Raw genomic sequence first — 15,587 nt, forward strand, 5'->3', positions numbered from 1 at the left:
GTCCAGTATGAACAGTGTCGACTCCCCTTTAAATTTCTCATGAAGAGCTTTCAACCAGTCCTGCAGACGTGTTCCCGGGTCGACTCTGTGTACGTCCGGGTCCATCATCACCCAAGGTCTTTCCGTGTACGTTTTATTCATGCTCAGAGTAGGGCACATGATAACGATGTTGTCGAACACATCCCTGTAGTACCCCTCCAACATATCCAACACGAAAACGGTCTTCCCACAACCAGTCTGTCCGCACACTATGGCGCAGTGTGGGTCGCGGGGCAAATCAATAAAGGGCCTGCACGAATCTCCCATTGTCTATATTAAGTTGCGCGTCCATAATCACATACAGATATAATTTCAACTTGCCAGCTGGTTGAGCCTTCTTGGTAATCTGGATAGTTATCCCCTCGCTGCCGTTATCTATGTGGCAGCCACTACCGTGCAGTTTATCGTCATCCGTGGATCGCATGTCCAACCACAGCGCGTACTTGGTGGTCAGGTATTCACCGATCTGCACGGAGGATAGGTCCAGGTCCTTGGTTATGTATGGGTGTTGTTTGATAGCCGGTAGCTTTTTTATCTCATCCCACTGCTGGTATGCCCTCATACCATGACTGAACACGCCCTCTATGGTCACTTCCACCTTTTCAATCTCGGAGTTAAAAGACTTCTCGCTGTCCCTCCGGAACGGCTCGTAATCCTTCACGGGGACGACCAGGATGCCTTTCATCGATCGCGCCGGGAAGGTTCAGGTTGATATTCCACATAGTGTCGTTCTTATCTCGCACGACCGATCTATGCCTCAGTACACGATCGTACAGGATGGCCACCTTCCCCGAGTACTGGCTCGAGCCTGCCTGGCCAGCTCCGGGCTAGTGACCATGTCGAACTCCAGAGAGATGTTGTCTATGACGTAACTGGCCTCATCATCGTTCGGCGTACGCACTACTTTGCTGTAGTCATTAAACGTTAGCTCGTAGTCAAGCCTATCACCCAGCACGGCCTGGTAAAACGGCGCTCGTCCCTTGATCAACTCGAAGTCGAGTGGAACGCAGAACCGGTTCGCGTACGCTTGAGCGATGGCCTTTTCACCATCCGATATCTTATCCAACTGCTCTTGCGTGAAGCCATACCCCATGCGCTACCGAGTTGATTTGCTGATACCTTGGTACACGTAATTGACGCGTTCTCCCTCGCTTTTCCAGAGGTCCCCGTAGCAGTGAAACACGTCGCTGTCGTCGATGCTCAGCACCTCGTTACCACTGATCTTGATGGTGGTTTTCTTGATGATGGCTCGACCTACGTTCCGCACTAGCTCGCGTTTGTCATTGGTGGAGGTCAGCGTGAGGTTGAACGCCAGTCGAACCTGGTACAATGAGGTCATTCTCGCAAGGTTTGGGAATCTAACCAGCAGCATTTGATTCTGGTCTATCTTGTTGGCATTGTTTGTGATGGTCACCGACTGGCGCACAGCTCTGACGCCTAGAGGCTCTCTTGATCTTCGGATGGGATTAAGTTTTCTACCATTCATTGTTATATAAATGAAATATATAAGTTTTAATACTAAATAATGGCTGAGTACATACCTATGAATGATATGTGGGATGATAGTGCCCAGGCATTCGAGGGGGATGACACCACATTCGAGATCTCGCAAGGGAACAAACTCGTGAAGCAGGCCGTCAACGGGTTTTATGATGGCTTAAAAGGTGATAAAAATTATGTAGAGCCGTGGGGGCGAGACTATTCCAAGTTTTTTGTTGATGGCAATGGCACACTGCGACTGAGGGGTCGCCCGGAGATCGATCTCATGAATAAGCGCACGAGAGAACCGCTTGCCTTATCAACACTCGGCAGTCGCCATGGGGGTGACTTTATCCGCGATGAACTAGGTTTCATAGATTACGGGGGCGCACGGCCTAAAGCCCTTCCCAAGGATGCCATTCAAGAGACGTCAGGGGCACCACATCGGATCAAGACATGACTGATAACATTGAAAAGCTGTTGGCTACCTATCATAACAAACCCTTACCCGGGTTCGAATTTACCATTCTCGTGAACAACACAGCCAAACTGGACGCGATAGACGACCTCATCGCCCATGAAAAGGTCAAACTCGGTGAAACGGAGGACGAGTTTCTCAAAGCCACCATCGAGGAACGAATACGTAATTTGGAAGAGGAAAGGAACACATGGCTGGAAATGGCATCCTCCTTCCGAGACCAGCTTCGATCACAGGTCATCCGTGCGCGGGAAACCGTTGATCGAGTCCTCTAGCTCGAGTCCTCGAGTCCACGATAGCTTCCGAGAGCAAGGCATCACCATCGCCAGCATTCTGACTGCATTGGGCTTCATCATATAAACCCTGGTCGTGTCGTTGACAGGGGGTACCCCAAAGCCTGCCGGTGGCAGTGGCAAAGCAAGTGGTGGGGGCGTCAAAGCCTGGATAAAAAAACTCGGGGAAGCCCTGGCTAAACTGGATGGTAAGGCCGCCGAAGCCCTACCCGGCATCCTGAGTAGCATCGTCTCGTGGTTGCTGGGTGCTCTGGCTAAAACTGCCACGTGGCTTAGTCAAAAGCTGTGGGCAACCATTGTCGCTGTGGCGGGTTTGGTGTACGTAGCGGCTAAGGAATTTTTAACCAAATAAGCCCCAAAGCTACCCCACCAACCACCAGGGCTGTTTTACGGTCAATGTGCTGCTGCTGTGGGGGTGACCCCACAGGGTGTGTGTGTTGAACCCTAGGCTCCGGGGGTGGCGTCACTATACCCGTTTCACCGGTCGTGGGTGGTGGGACGTTGGGGGTGTTAACATTGGGGTTGACGCCCAACTTTTGGCCCGCCGTGGCTATAACTATTTCGTTGTTGTAGCCCACCACTTTTTTTACTCTCAGTTGCATATTACTCGGAGCCATGTACAGTCCACGTCGAACACGTAGTCGACTTTCGGCCTGGCGTATTCCAACACGTCTTGGTAGCGTTTGATGGCACTCGGGAGATCAACTGGAGAATCGATAGCATCATCAACATTAACAATGAACTGTTTCTGAGCGTCGTAAGCAGTCCCCGTACCTAGGATGTTGGAACGCGTTTGCATCTGCGCACCCAACAGTGCCCACACGTACGCCTGACCTGGTAGTACACGTGGAACGTGAACACAGACTGACTCAGCGGTCCACTCCGAGTGTCGGTTAATGTCACACCATACCCCGTTGTAGCGCACCACACGGCAAAGTTGAGTTGATTCTGCCAGAACTGCATCGGGTTGTTGAACCAAGCATGAACTACCTTAGCGATAGTCACCGAAAATGTATACAGGCTGAACACCTCTAAAAGCTGGGCGTTGAAATGCATCCCATCAGCGACCGAGATCTTCATGGATGAGAAATCTATGTCCAGTTCAGGGTAAAACACTCCAGGGGAGTAAACGACTACTTGGGAGTACTTTTGAAAACTATTATATAATGAGAATATATACTCTAACATGTACATAACACTTCCAGGAATAACGAGCGGCGAGGCCATTCAGCTGACGCACGCGATCGATAACACGTCAGGTCAACTCGAAGTCGCACTCTGCGATATCACTTACCTACCGCAATGGACTAACATCAACGCCAGCAACAATAAGCTGTTCGTCAGTGGGGCTCGCAGCCAGATAACTGACGGCTTCTACAGCGTGTGCTCTCTAAGCGACGAGGTCTTCAAGCCCCTGGGAGCCGAACTCAAGATTAACGACTCAAACGGCACAGTGGTGTTAATCAACAACGGAAGAAACTCCTTGAGGCTCGGCCGCCCATTGGCGAGGATACTCGGTATGTCGCCTGACGAGATAAAACCAACAACTACCGTCACAGGCATGAAGTTACCCGACCTAGTACCGTACCGAGAGCTGTACATTCATCACGGCCAAGTGTGCACAACGTACAACATTCAAGGGGGTCACCCTTCCACTTTACTGAGAGCAGTGCCGGTTAAAACTGAGAAATACAACGACGGTAGAACCGAGTCGTTTTCACCGCGGCAGTATAAGAGGTTGACTCAGGGCAACATACCTGAGCTGATAATATCATAATCCCGTCAATATAGGATACCTCAGCATAACGCTGCACATAAAATGACCAGCGCACAAGGGCCCGGGGTGAAAAAATGCATCAATGTGGGGATCTCCGACCTTGGGGACACACGCGGTTTCGACGCTCCCGGAGTAGATGGTAAATTGTACGCCTTGCAACTGAAAAACAACATTTACAAACGCGTTGAAGTCCCCTCCGGTGGAGCCCTAGGTGATATAGTAGATACCTCAAGAGTGGTCGTCAACACTAAGTACACCCTAGTCAATACCGGTGATGATAAATGGATAATATACCCATCGTTCGGGGGCAAACTGTTCGACTTAAACGATGTTGAGAGCACTACCGTCGCCCGAAACAAGCCATATACGCTCGTCTTCACAGAAGATGACAAGTGGGTGTTGTTACCCGATAAAGACGACTGGTTTCTCAATATTAGGCTCAGCTCCCCCTACGTGTTCACGGATAACAAAGACAACCACCTAAACAAAGTCCTGAACAACGGAACCCTGCTAGTGGCTTACGTCCCGACTCAGAGACGTAGTGTAGTCATCAGCCCAGTCGCCAGTATGTCAGCCCACATGCTATCGAGTAAACTGGGAATGCAAAACGTGACATTGCAGTTGGTGTCTGAATTCGAAGGCGTGGTCACGATCCTGGAGAGCCTACCGGCGAACTCAACACTGATCATCAAAGTCTACCTAGGGGAACTATCACGGGGTGATGTCGAGATCGTGAAGGGGATCAAACTCGGGTGGGCGAAACGACACCAGTATCACGTTTGCACAGTTTACGTACGGGTGGGTGTCGGCTCCAACACCAGTCTGCAGGGTGTCACCGTGATCGTGGAAAACACGATATCACTAACCAAGATCTTCCTACCTGCCAACATACACTTCATGGGGGTGAAGTTCACACCTGAACTATTATAAGAAAACCAGTTGGAAACTATATCATAGTAGTATTATAGCAATGACCAGTCATCGCCCCAACACTACGCGTGATGACCTAGGGGACACGGAGGGATTCGATCAGCCTGGTGGGGAAGGTGGCTCATACGTCCTACACTTGAAAGACAACGTGTATAGGGGGGCGGCAATAGCAGATCATCTACCTAAAATCACACTCGGGGACCTAGGAGGTATAGAGGGATTCGATCAGCTTGGTGGGGAAGGCTCATACATTCTACACTTGAAAGGCAACATGTATAGGCGGGTGCCCCTAGCAGACTATAAAGAACCCGAATGGTTGATCAACATAACCCTCACCGCACCTTATATCTCATTAGACAAAGATGGCTATGTCTCCGAAATTAATAACAATGGTTTCATCCAGGCGGTCATGGTTTATAGCCAGCAGATCCGATGCCATAGCAGGGTTTAAGACTATGGCCCCAGGTTCCACACTCATCATAGAAATCGCTTATAAGGGTGAGCTTGATGCTGGTTTATACCTTGAACTTTTACCTTGGGTGAAAATAAATTGGGGTATCCCGGAAGACATCTACGCACGTTGCCGTATCGTTATACGATTGGGGAACTATCCACTGAGATTACTACCCCCCTTAATAGACTGCAATAGTGTTGATATATTTCAGAGTTTACCTATTGACCCTTCCTATATCTCCACATACGAGAATATAAGCCTTATAAGCCTCAAGTACATTGATCGGTTATTAACTGAAGCCCAATTTAAAAATATCTAATAAGATATATTATAGGCACACAGAATGTGTCTATACCCAGTCGTAGAGGAAGTAGTGGAGACCCAGGAAACTGTAGACGGGTTCCGTTTGAGACAGTTATGTGATGTAAAACGCCAACTAGAACAAGACCGCGACACGCGTAAAGCACTATGTAAGGAGTACCACAGAGCTTTCAATATCGTGGACGGGGCTGATACTGCCCTTATGACAACCAGCATGGGGCTGGGGGCGGCAGGTGTTGGGTTGTTAGCTACCATCGTGGCTACCCCCCGTAGTGCTAGGCATTGAAATAACAGCTGGGGTGGCAGGGGTGTTAGGGTTGGTGCTTAAGTTTGCATCACGTAGACTACATCATAAGGCATTGAAACACGACGAGATCAGGGTTCTGGCTGAAGCAAAGCTGAACACGGTAAGTGAGCGTATTTCCACGCCACTCACTGACAACAAGATCTCAGAGGAGGAGTTTCGTTCAATCCTATCTGAACTCACAAAATATAACAAAATGAAACAAGAGATTCGATCCAAGTCTCGTAAGTCTGCTATCAGTGAGGACGAGAAAAAAAAGTACATAGAGCAAGGGGTGAAAAAAGCCCAGCAAGCCTTTATTACAAACACCAAAGAGATTATAGGCGATTCACATTAAACTGTTTCATCGAGGTCAATACGACATGGTGCCCCAGGATAGACCCGTTAAACCGACATCCTTCAGCCATGTCCCCGGTAGCTCAGTCGGTTAAGAGGTGTGGATAACATTGGGCGTTCGTATCCCACTGGCGTCTCAAACTTTTTGAGTGCCGGGGGGACTCAAAAGCAGTAGGGGTAATGGTAGCTGGATCAAGGGTCCGACCAAAGCCTTATTTGGGAAATAAGGCTTTGCAGAGGCTTTTGTTGGACTTGATCCAAAACGCCCATTGTATATACTACTATAATAAACATGTGAATCTTTTAAAGTTGTGTGTCATTATGATGAGATATACAATCTCATTAAAAAACATAAGTCTAATCATTTTATTAATAATTTTATATTCAACATTTTATATCACACCCTTAGCCCTTCTGAAAATCAGTCTAATCTTAAATGTAATCTATTTCAGCAATACTCATTTGCACTGCATGCTTATCTCCCTGCAATCCCTTCTAAAGCATGCCCCTTGCTCAGGCAAGTGTGTAAGTTCTATTGTTTTCTGTTCAGCCAAGCGTATACGGTATTAGGTATTTATAGGTTAATTTCATCAAGTCTCTTGGTCAGTATCTTATGTGGTTGTCATCGCGCATGTTGCGGTTTAGTCCATATTCTCTAGGATCGAGATCATGATGATCTGGACTGTTTTTTCACATGTATATAAGGTGAGTAATCTCTAGTCTTGTGTATATATTTATTGAGGTTTTGTGTGTGATAGTTGATGGTTATATTGGCTATAGTTTAAAGTATGTTTAATCTCAGTATCCACTTTCTACTATGTGTAAATACTTTATGTGGTGGTAACTCACAGTATAGTGAGTTATGACATTGCTGTTAGTGTAGGTTATAACTCGCATTAGAGTGAGTTATCATGCTGTATTTATAATTTACCTCACAGTATAGTGAGTTAGGTTAATGTTACGTTTTGACTCACAGTAGTTGTGTAAGTGTTATATTATATATTTATAGTATTACATACAATCATTAATTATATTTCATCTAGTTATAACATTTAGAAATATTCTTCTTTTCCATATTCTTATCACATTAAAGCATTATTACTATTAGCATTATTATAGTTACCATAAATGGATTGCGTGTGTGGATGTATGTGCGTATGTGTGGTTAGATGTGGTTGTATGTAGCTTTTACCGTAGTTACTCTTTTAATCATTTGTTGTAAATATCATCTGCACATGGTTTTTATTTATCCTGCAGATGACGTAAACACCAGCAGTATCACCTATGCATTGTTTGCAGGAGCTCAGGTCATACCAACCTGGTATGTTGTAATCATTGCTATTTCAATTGTATTTATCATTGTATATTATGTAACATCTATCATATTTGTAAATGATTATAGTATCAATGCCATGTAATATACATGTGTATCATTCATGTGCATCAGCAAATCATGTGTATTACCATGCTATTATTCATTTATATATCTGTGGAGTTGTCATGGTAACGTGTTGGCAACAGTAGTTATGATTAGTTATGTATATACGTGTACATGTGTGTGTGTTTAATTAAGTATTTGGATAAGTTAATTCAGTTGTTATGTAGTAATGTGATTCTTGTCAATTACTGATTGTAAACTTATATTGTCATTTTAACATGTTTCAGGCTAAAGCTTTTATTACATTCGTTGTAATAAAAGTCTATCCGCCTCACACCCCAGTGGCTTTGTGGTTCGTGTTAGAACAATAACTACATCCTGACGCTATTGCATATGTTTGTATATGCATTATATCATAGTACTTTTGCAATATGTTTCTCATGTTATTCATATTATTACATGTCATCTTATTATGACTTTTCTGTGTTATATTTTGCTGGTTCATTGGGGATTTTTATAACCTTTTTGTCACGGCCATTGATTTATCGTAACACTTGTGAATTATGTATTACTACGCACATGTTTGTGACGTCATATACATATGTTCACATTCCACGAAGTTTCGTTTCATGTTTTGTGGAAACTTAAATCCCATTTTTAAATCATAAAGCAAAAATGACAGTATATGCTAAATAGGTTATCACTTTTGTGTGTGCCAATGCTCGCTAAATACTATGTGTGCTGTATTTCACAGGGAACATTTTCACTTGCACCGTTTGTCATGGGTCCTTTTTTTTTGGAAGCACCTTTCTCTTGCCTCTCGTATATGAACTTTCGATATGGAAAGCCGCTTGGCCAGGACTCTCTCCCTTTTTTGGGCTACAAACCACAAAAGTGTATGTATTTTCATAGTTGCTGCTCTTTGCATATTGTAATATGTGTTCAATTTCATTATTTAGGCAATTTGTGTGTAAATAATTTGCTGTATTAAATATTTTGGATGTGGCATTCAGTTTCGGGCAAGGAAAACACTGAACTATTTTCAAATGCTTTTTATTGCTATTTTTGCATAGTATTTTGGAATGTTTTATAGTATATTGAATTTAGGAAACATAATTTGCAGCTTTTGTTAGTTTAGGATGTTAGTTTCTTTGGGCTAGAAATGCTATGCTGTCAAAATGCAGTATTTGAAGCATTCGTAAAATATCCCTACCTGTGGACTGGTTAACCGATTAATATGGTCATTGCAGAGTTACCTCTTGTGCGTCTACTGAAGTTATATTATTCTCATTTATATGTAACGGTGTAACAAATTCAGGTTTTTGGAAATTTACTCTATTAGGGGGAATTTTGAGTGTGTGTGAACTTTAGGAACTTTATACTTATTATTGTGTTTTGTACATTTCAGTCTTAACCTATATCTTCCATATTTACAAATGAAGATTACCAATAAACAATAAACTGGATCCTTGAATCTTGACTGTCGTTTTTGGAAGTGGGTGAATGCTAGGACAGCATACAATGTTTACTCCTAATGCAGCATATCAACAATCACTAAGCACAGTCAAGATGAAATAAACAGGCAATGGCTAAAGGCGATGTTGGCAGAAGCAACATAACATTGAAATTACCCGATGTGGAGAATGCACTTGTGCCAAAGGCATTGACAAATTGAGGCCGAAATTGAAACTTCATACTGTGGAAAATGCGGTTTACATCATACAACGGTCAGTCAAATTGTTATTTCTGTTGACAGTGACTATGCAAATATTTCATACTAGAAGTTTTAAATAAAAATAACCGGGGATAATGGAATCTGATACCAAATGTACGTCAAAGATGTCCGCCGGAAATATGTTATCAAATAAAGATAGTCCAGTGTCTGAGGCAAATCCCCAACATGGTAATGATACTCAATATTGTTTATTTGACAGAACAATGAGAAGTGATAAATGGTGATTTCAATGATCTGTCATCTTGTTTGCGATACTCCTTTTTCTATACGGGAGGAGGGGTATATCTTTCACGGGATGCACAGAGATTTAGCATGATAGTTTAGGAAAACACCTGAATATCAGTTACGAATGATTTTGTATTTCACCAAAAACCCTCGAATCATCACTGCATAGAGGATGCTCACAAACAAATGCTTGTGACATAGTGGAAATTATGACATGTAGCGGGCTAATCGCGCTGCTGTCGTATTGTTTTTGTGGTTTATCTTTTATCAATGAGGGTGTTCATGATTAACTTATAAATATTACCAGACCGGGCAGAAACTCGCCTGTCCGGTTTTCAACAATAAAAACAAATTCAGGTTAGTCAGGTTACTGTTTGTAGGCATCGCAATGACCTACATAGCACTAGCAAGCAATGCACCGAGTTTAGGTAAACTGAAAGGACACGTGTTGTGATTGGTTATCGTAATATGAACTGTCCAATCGTAAGTAGTTTAACATAATCATCATAATACCGTAAACACCTCAAACTGACGACAAGAGAACCTGTCTGATATCATGAAATATATACTGTTAGGGCAAAAAATATCTACCAGACCACCGGACAGGCTACTTTTGAAATTTGATCTTCCGAGATGCAAATAGACAGTTCTGGACAGTCGGGCAGGCGGTAAGTTTAAAAGCTTAGTCTACCCACTCATGTTATCAATTTCGGGAACGTTGATATGTAATGAATGACACTATTGCAGTAGAAGGGCCACAGGCCAATTATACAGTGCATAGTACAACAATTTGTCTTCATCAATTATCCACACAGACGATTTTACTTACAGATGTGAGTTAATAAGGAGTGGTTTTTTTTCTTTGTTTGCTCTTTTTTTTCCATTCTAGGCATTTGTTTTCACATCAGACTCATTCTCAAAAGATGCAGCTTTTTCCCATATCAGGATTAAAACCTCAATAAAACCATCAAATTTTATCAGTGTGTTAAAAATCTGATTTCTCCTTCATTGCCAATATCTTATCTTACTTGGGATTTTTTTATCTCAAACAAAAGGACCAAATAATATTTATTTTTTCCTTTTCTGCAACAAGGGACGTGCAGTTTGTCATGTATCCAGGTGCAAAACACCTAACATCATGTGTCTGCTGTGCACTAACGTTTATTTAAAAAGGTACTGTTTCTGGAGTGGTTAAAGCGAATAGACCTTTTTCCCATTCCGGGTAGATCTTCATGATTTTCAAGCTGAATTTTGATTTAAAAAACAACCTTTTCTCTTGTATACAAGAAAAATATCTTTCCTGTAACAGTTCCATAGAATTATGAAATAAATTACTTCTGGTTGAGAGTGATGAGCATGTGGTGTTGTGTTCAAGACAAAATTTTCAAAGAAAATCAAGTGTAAAAGGTCAGCATTTGCGAGTATTTTTTATTGGTGTCTTTTAGATAAAATCAATTATCGAAAAAATGCCAAATTTCCCACAAAGTATGTTTTTCTCTTTGCATTTGGAACCATAATTATAACATAAGAATGTTGTTTGAAATGGGAAAGGGTCTGGTCAATATTTTTCACTTAATTTACTCTTACAATTTGTCTTTCATATAACCAGTCTTTTCTGCAACAGCTATTTTTTTATTGGAAAGACCTTCAGTGTTACTTCAAAGAAACATCAATATTCATTAGTCACATATTCTTTTATGTTAATGTCAATGTCATTAACAGTTGACTTGTTGTAATGATCTAAGGTCTATGTATGCTGAGGCTGAAACATGTTTTCACTTTCTTGTCTGAATGCAATCATACTATTTTTTGTCAAAGGTCGTTATTGGAAAGACACATTCTGTAACTGCAAAGACAATTCAACACAAATTTGAAAATAAACGTTATTTCTGGTAGGTCCTTGTTTATCAAGATTTGCTGTGTGCTCATATTAGGACCTTTAAGATTATATTTTGAGTAACCATTCATATTTTCCCTAAAAAGTCGTATGCTATATGTCTTTCAAAAATAGCTGTTACTTGAAAGAGTTATGTTGTAACTGCAAAAACAGTTTAATACTAATTATCTTTCATTTTTATCTTTCTTTCCTGATTCATTCAGATGAACATCAAATATATGAGATCAGATAAACTTATGCTTCACAAAGAAGTATGTTGTAGAAACTTTGAATGCTTTGATGCACTTTTTAAAGACTGTTATTTGAAAGACAGTGTCTGACTGTGACTATAATAAATATGACATCGTAATGATCAGTCTGCAAATCCATCAAAGTGTTAACATCTAGTTTCCTATATAAAGTTATTGTGTCATAATCTGAAACAAAATTTCAATAAAATATTCACTTCTGTATGTTTCCCAAAACTGGCAAGATGGGTATGACATATGCGGAGATTAATTTTAGTGATTGATTTGTTACTTTGACAGCTCGAGGGAGATGATCAAAACTTTGATACTTTTGTTAGTTGCAAAATTTGTTGACAGTTTGAGGAAGATGATCAAAATTTGGATACTTTTGTTGGTTGCAAACCTGTTTGATAGTTTGAGGAATGTGATCCAAACTTGGAAACTTTTGCTGGTTGCAAACCTGTTTGACAGTTTAATAAATTCATGGCAATTACAGTCAAACTTGTTGTGAAATGAGTTTCTGAGTTCCTAGAAAACAAAGTTCAAAATTGTAACTGCTACCTTTATTGTTGTTTATTCAAAGCACACTCTGTCTAAAGTTTTTATTGAACACAAGAAGTTAATTTTTCTTTGTCTTCCATAAACTTGATCTGAAATGTCTTTCCAATAACACTGACATGTCTTTCCAGTAACACATAGGCTAATTTCCAAATTATAGACTATGTACTTTGCACCTCAAGTGTGGTAAAATCAATACTTTTATAAATATACTTTTATCTTCATTGCCATAGATGTATTCTTATCCTACCTCAAATATGCGTTTGAATTGTCTTCTCTGTAACAAACATGTATCATTACTCGCATTATTTGGAGATATAAACATGTAACAATTACTATACTTCTGAGGGTAACAGGCAAAAAACTCTTCCTTTCATTACAGATAGATCAAAGATATTTGCTACAATTTAATCGTTTTTCAAATATACTTGATTTACTTTCTTTCCAAAAACATAGGGTATCTTTGGCATAACGATACTGTCTTTCATAAAACGGGACTAAACAGTAAGTGTTTTATTATCTAAAGAGTAAGACATTGTCAGAAATTACTCTGAAATATCAAAATGTTCTCTTCAAATCAACTTCAGAGCAATAATTTTTGAGGGGAGACAGCTGGAAGGATATCAAGAGTATTGCAAAGTACCCACATATTTCCCTTTTTCATGTGACACAGGTTTATTTAATAAAAATACAATTTTAGAACTGATTTTTTAAGTGTGAGTAGCAAAATAGAACATAAGGTAGATTTTACAATGCAATATCTTCACATATCAATGCAATTTTAAGACAAATGTGGATATTACTGTTGTTACAGGTAAGACATTGGGTCTTCATGCAAATTAGTTTAATTATTCTTCATAAAAATATGGGACATAATTAAGCCTCAAATACTATTGATATGTGAACCATAACAACGTATCTTGCCATTTGTGAAACAATGACGATTTTGTATTTCAATTATGTTGTCTTTTGTACACCAAATAGCTGCAACTTTTGAGAATGACTCATCAGGGACTAGTTACTGAGATCCCCTGGCCATCCCCTTTTTCAATCCGGGCGAGTATTCTTTTGCAGCTTGATATTTGTTTGTGTGTTTCTTGCTCACATGTGACCAGGAAAATAATATCGTGTCTAATCCCTGCACCTCCCTATCGAGTTTAGGTACATTCTCACCATAAGCATCGTAATCTGGCTTTTGATATTTTTTTTTATAGATACAACCGTGTGTATCCGAAGATAATATCAGTTGTCCCAATCAAAGACAATCAGCAGATTTTCTAATAGTTACCTATCGGTACTTTATTCTCATTTTCTGTTTCTAGATGAAGTCAAACTGAAATATCTGAAGATGCCAAGTTTTACCATCTTCCGATTGTACGAAAGTGTGATGATAATACCTGAAATCCTAAACAACAGTAAATATTGTTTTCAGTACCAACAGACAACCACCCACTTATAATACATCTTTTCATTTTAAGTGGCTATCATACTTTAGGCATGCCCTTCATCAACAAGCTCGGAAAACATAATGTAATACTTACCTGAATCCGAGGAATCTGCAAAATATACAAAACATAAAATATATCGAGTTCTCATTTTAACAAAGAAAAACATGTCATTTGCACAGACATATTATTAAAACATTTGTCATCCAAACAGATCTTAGTTATTAACTAATCTGTCGTATAATTCTGTTTGTTTTTTACACGGGCAGTCGGTAGATCGATTTATGTTATTTTTATCATTAGCTGGGGTAAGGACTGATACAAACAGACCGAACATCATGGCCAGGCGTGAGGTGTTGGTTTTGAAAAATATGCTTTGCAGGAAGTTTCTGAAGGAAACTTTTACTGCTTTTTCTGCAACATGTGAGTTGCTGGGTCAGAGATCAGGAGATCATGGCTCGGATGATTATGTCAGCTTGTCAGAGCACATGTCATGATGATCCGGCGCAAGTGACGTATCATGTATTACAGACCTTGCCAATACAATGCCATTTTTCGTACAAGAGTCCACTGTCCATGGCTGAAGCATTTTTTCACAACATGTACAAAGAAAGACTCAGCATTGTGTTTGTTTGTTGATTGTTTATCGCCGGACTCAGCATTATTCCACTATGTAACGTCTATAAATAATCGAGTCTGGACCAGGCAATCCAGTGATCAAGACCATGAGCACCGAGATCCAATGTCAATCATCTTGGCTTAAAACATCTTAATTAACTTTTACAAACATATCTAATCTGTTATGATATTTTCAGTTATGTTTCCAACACTGTGGTGATTAGGTACAGTACCCACAATTTGCCACTATTTGTGGATCTATATTTACTGGACCGTAAAATATCGAATGGTACAAAAACTCAGTGGGATTTTTGTATTGTTTCATATATTAGCCAATGTTTATTGACTCAAACGAATCATCTAGAATGGTATTTCCTTTAACAAAGGTATATTTTTAAGATGAATTAATGCATAACTCTCATAGCTACCGATTTCTTGAAAAGTGCGATTAGTTGAAATGTTCTCATACATATAAAATACTGCTACATCAAACATATGGACACAAGATTAGAAATTTTCTCACATGCGATAGCTAATACGTTAGATAGTTTTGGGATTATGCAGCCACAAGTCTATGCAGTCTTAGCTATAGTCAAAGTACTCCTAGTGTTTTCTTTTTCAATCCGGGAGATTATTCTATGCAGCTTGATATTTGTTTGTGTGTTTCTTGCTCACACGTGACCAGGAAAATAATATCGTTTCTAATCCCTGCACCTCCCTATCGAGTTTAGGTACATTCTCACCATAAGCATCGTAATCTGGCTTTTAATATTTTTTTTATATATACTACCGTGTGTATCCGAAGATAATATCAGTTGTCCCAATCAAAGACAATCAGCAGATGTTCTAATAGTTACCTGTGGGTACTTTAATTCTCATTTTCTGTTTCTAGTTGAAGTCAAACTGAAATATCTGAAGATGCCAAGTTTTACTATCTTCCCATTGTACGAAAGTGTGATGATAATATCTGAAATCCTAAACAACAGTAAATATTGTTTTCAGTACCAACAGACAACCACCCACTTATAATACATCTTTTCATTTTAAGTGGCTATCACACTTTAGGCATGCCCTTCATCAACAAGCTCGGAAA

The sequence above is a fragment of the Haliotis rubra genome, unplaced genomic scaffold (genome assembly GCF_003918875.1).
Source record: "Haliotis rubra isolate DU_JTF1 unplaced genomic scaffold, ASM391887v1 Scf96, whole genome shotgun sequence".
NCBI classification, from domain to species: domain Eukaryota; kingdom Metazoa; phylum Mollusca; class Gastropoda; order Lepetellida; family Haliotidae; genus Haliotis; species Haliotis rubra.